Source organism: Thunnus thynnus, chromosome 20 (genome assembly GCF_963924715.1).
Source record: "Thunnus thynnus chromosome 20, fThuThy2.1, whole genome shotgun sequence".
NCBI classification, from domain to species: domain Eukaryota; kingdom Metazoa; phylum Chordata; class Actinopteri; order Scombriformes; family Scombridae; genus Thunnus; species Thunnus thynnus.
The window spans coordinates 765385-770384 of record NC_089536.1 but is presented as its reverse complement, the minus strand read 5'-3'; the positions used below and the strand labels follow the sequence as shown (position 1 = coordinate 770384).

The window sequence follows — 5000 nt, the reverse complement described above, 5'->3', positions numbered from 1 at the left end:
AATTATTTGTAATTGTCTTTTGTGAATCCGAAGGCCGTCAATAAATAAAAAATATATATATATAAAAAAAAAAAAAACGTAAAAAAAATAACATAAAACAGTTTGTAGTTTGAGTTCAATGTGAGATTATAAATAAATATAAAAGCCTGTTAATGTCAAATAAAAATTACAAAAACAAAACAAAAAAACAACATCTGTAAATAATCAGCGAGTGTGATGAGTGTTCTGTATATACCGTATTAATACCGTGTATTGATACTTTGATGTGACATCGTCGGATGTGACATGTCTGTGATTGATTGCTGCTCCTCTCATCGGTTTAGTTTCTCCTCCTCGTTCAGCTCGTTAATCAGTTACCTGTGACAGTTGTCGTTAATTATCTCTGACTGTGCTAATTACTATTTAAATGTGTTCGTTACCAGCAGAATGTTTTGCTCATTTACATATTAAACGCAGGTTGTTTCGGTTATCACGGAGATAATTTATTCGTGATTTATTTGGTTTGGTTTTGAAGATCAGAGTGACGCTGCAGTGATGTCACAGTGTACTCCAGGACTCTGTGACATCACTGCTGGTTATGTAGTAAATGATTCCTCAATGATATCAAAAATATTTATTAGAAAAGATGTTTTCTTGATCACTCAGCTGTACAACATCCTGCGTCCTCAGACCCTCCGATGAGGAAAAGCTCTCTGCGATCCCGTTTAACAGACACGTTTTCTTTCTTTACTCATAATATCTGATAATTGATTAACGTGGAAGGTGACTGAGTTTAAAGAGAGCAGCTGCTTTAAAGTAAAGATGAAGCTGCGACAGAAGAGAGAGCGAGCGGTGTGTAAATGACTCGCATCAGATTAACAGGCAGCGCTGCCAACAGCACGTAAATCACACACACACACACACACACACACACACACACACGCTCACACACACACACACACACTCACACACACACACACACACTCTGTGGCAGTACATTACCATCAGTATAATTCCTCCTCACACTGCGACTACATTTTCTACCTCACAGAGCATATTAACTCCGACACAGTGTGTGTCAGAGTAGGTGTGTGTGTGTGTGTGAGTATGTGTGTGTGTGTGTGTGTGTCAGAGTGTGTGTTCAGGTTTAGTGTCAGAGTGTGTGTGACATTCATTCTTCTTGGAGATAAATTTGCAGTGCGTCCTAATTTCCTGCTCGTAAATATGAGCAGTAATAGAGTGTGTGTGTGTGTGTGTGTTTTCAGTGTGTGTGTGTGTGTGTGTGTGTGTGTGTGTGTGTGTGTGTGTGTGTGTGTGTGTGTGTGTCGGGTCTTCCCTGCTTATCAGATAACAAATTGAAAGCTTAATCTGTCCTACGTGTAGATTTACGACCTCGATCTCTCGCTCATTCAGAGGAGGAGAAAAGAAGAGACGAAGTGCAGAAAAACTAACATAGAAGAAGAAGAGAGGGAGGAGAGGAGGTGAAGAGGAGGAGGAGGAAGACAGAGGTGGAGGTGAAGAGGAAGATGAGGAGAAGAGAGGAGAGGAAAGAAGGAGAAGTGTAGATAAGTTGAGTCTGTGTGTCTGAAGATAAGGTGATGATCAGCTGAGACTGAATGATGCTGGGTGGTTACCACGGTGATAAGACTGTGTGTGTGTGTGTGTGTGTGTGTGTGTGTGTGTGTGTGTGTGTGAGCAGCTGATCAGAGGTCAGAGGTCACGCCGACACACTGAGGTTATCTTCAGACAAACACCGTGACATCGCAGACTCAGAGAGCAGCTTCCTGCTGCTGCTGTGTTCACATGTTCACATGTTCATATGTTCATATGTTCATATGTTCACATGTTCATATGTTCACATGTTCATATGTTCATATTTTCACATGTTCACATGTTCATATTTTCACATGTTCACATGTTCATATGTTCATATGTTCATATGTTCACATGTTCATATGTTCACATGTTCACATGTTCATATGTTCATATGTTCATATGTTCACATGTTCACATGTTCATATGTTCACATGTTCATATGTTCACATGTTCACATGTTCACATGTTCATATGTTCATATGTTCATATGTTCACATGTTCATATGTTCACATGTTCATATGTTCATATTTTCACATGTTCACATGTTCACATGTTCATATGTTCATATGTTTATATGTTCACATGTTCACATGTTCACATGTTCATATGTTCACATGTTCATATGTTCATGTGTTCATGTGTTCACATGTTCATTTGTTCACATGTTCACATATTCATATGTTCATGTTTATATGTTCACATGTTCACATGTTCACATGTTCATATGTTTATATGTTCACATGTTCATGTGTTCATGTGTTCACATGTTCATTTGTTCATATGTTTACATGTTCATATTTTCACATGTTCACATGTTCACATGTTCATGTGTTCATGTGTTCACATGTTCATTTGTTCATATGTTCACATGTTCATATTTTCACATGTTCACATGTTCACATGTTCATGTGTTCATGTGTTCACATGTTCATGTGTTCACATGTTCATATGTTTATATGTTCACATGTTCATATGTTCATTTGTTCACATGTTCACGTGTTCATATGTTTATATGTTCATATGTTCACATGTTCATTTGTTCACATGTTCACATGTTCATATTTTCACATGTTCACATGTTCATATTTTCACATGTTCATGTGTTCATGTGTTCATGTGTTCATATGTTCACATGTTCACATGTTCGTATGTTCACATGTTCACATGTTCATATGTTCATATGTTCACATGTTCATTTGTTCACATGTTCACATGTTCATATTTTCACATGTTCACATGTTCATATTTTCACATGTTCATGTGTTCATGTGTTCATGTGTTCATATGTTCACATGTTCGTATGTTCACATGTTCACATGTTTATATGTTTATATGTTCATACAGAACATTGATGCTCATGTTCAACAGTTCAACAGCTAAAAGTTTCTCCTAACTGGACGAGTTGAAGGAAACTATAAATTATTGATCTTTTATTGATCACTCAATCAATCAGAGACATTTATCTGTAAAAGTTGCAGGAAGTCCAGATGAAGCAGAGTCACTGAGAGAAACACGTCAACAAACTCTAAAACCATGTTCACATGTCGGTCCAGTTAATAAATATCCGATCAATACAACTGGAAACATTTCTGTATATGATGAACTTGTAATATCTCAACTGTCTCAGAATTATTCATCAAACCAAAACATGTTCTTCAGATCTCAGTTTGTTCAACATTCTTAGTTTTTCTCCGAGAGCATCGAGTACCACTGAACAGCCAAACCAGCCTGAACAAAAAATATTAAAATACTTTATTTGTCCATCAATATCCAACAACACAAAGGCTAATATCATATCATATCATATATCATATCATATCATATCATATCATATCATATCCTGATAGCTTGTGGTAGGAGGAGATATTTCAGATCAAATATCTGGTTGTTTAGTAAAAAGCCGAAGAGACTGGACATAAAGAGAAGACGCTGCAGGATTCAAAGGGTTTCCTGCTTCCAGAAATCCAAACTGGAACTCGTGAAAATAATTTCAGACGTGTTTATAATTTCCGTGTTACAGTCACTTCCTCCTGTATTGATTATAGATTGATAGTATTTGTACTGAATCGCACCGACGTGCTGATGTGTTTCAACAGAAACGGCTGATTTGTTTACAGAGCATCTGTTCAGTGTGTGTGTGTTGGTGTGTGTGTGTGTGTGTGTGTGTGTTGGTGTGTGTGTTGGTGTCAGCACTTTGTCCTTCTGTAGGCTCATTAGAGACGAGCAGCAAGGAATGCTGGGTAATCAATACTGCTGAGACCCTCAGAGACTCAAACATCGCCTGAGAGAGAGTTTTGTCTTTTTTGTCCTTCTATGTGTGTGTGTGTTTACATCCCGTTACTATGGAAACCGCTGTGATGCTGTGGTACTGTAGATCCTGCGTGGCTTCAGACAGACGCCCCCCCCCCCCCCCCCCCCCCCCCCACACACACACACACACACACACACAGCTGCTCTCATCCCTTTTCTTCTTTCAATTTCTTTTCCTAAAATTCCTGATAAATCTAATGAACTCTGGCTGTGATTGACGGCTGCCTCGACTAATTACCTGCTTGGTTTCAGTTTGTTGTGTGTGTGTGTGTGTGTGTGTGTGTGTGTGTGTGTGTGTGTGTGTGTGTGTGTTTGTGTGTGTGTGTGTGTGTGTGAGAGAGAGAGAGAGAGAGAGAGAGAGAGAGAATAAAAACCACAGCAATATAAATCATCTCTAACTGAAACTAGAGGTTTGGTTTTGAGGTTTCAGGTTGTTTCTGGATGCAGCTGCAGTCTCTGTTCTTTGTCTTCTCTCCTCCATCCCTCCATCTCTCCTGGGAGAGAGACAGAGGAGAGGAGAGGGGGAGGAGATGGAGGAGAGGGAGGATGACAGCAGAGAGAGAGAGAGACAGTATGAATAGATGAGAGAAGGTTCAGGGTTATAGTTGTTAGAATGACAGAGAGAGACGACTGTGTCGTTTATATTTACCCAGTTTGATACGTTAACATACAGCCAGTCATAGACTGAGAGCGTACTGCAGTACAAGTACATAAGTATTATGAGCTTGATGTAGTTAAAGTATTGCAGTACAAGTACATAAGTATTATGAGCTTGATGTAGTTAAAGTATTGCAGTACAAGTACATAAGTATTATGAGCTTGATGTAGTTAAAGTATTGCAGTACAAGTACATAAGTATTATGAGCTTGATGTAGTTAAAGTATTGCAGTAAAAGTACATAAGTATTATGAGCTTGATGTAGTTAAAGTATTGCAGTAAAAGTAGTGGTTTGGTCCCTCTGACTGATATATTATTATATATGACATCATTAGATTATTAATCGTGAAGCATCAGTGTTAGAGCAGCATGTTACTGTTGTAGCTGCTGGAGGTGGAGCTAGTTTACACTACTTTATATACAGTTAGCTAGTTTAGTCCAGTGGTTCCCAACCTAG

General features: G+C 38.4%; 1 protein-coding gene across 5 annotated transcripts in view; it reads left to right on the top strand.

Annotated features, from left to right (window-relative positions):
* The window catches only part of LOC137172719 (transcription factor COE3-like), a 73848-nt gene that overhangs the window by 29109 nt on the left and 39739 nt on the right, over positions 1-5000 (top strand). The gene's annotated exons all lie outside the window — the stretch shown is intronic.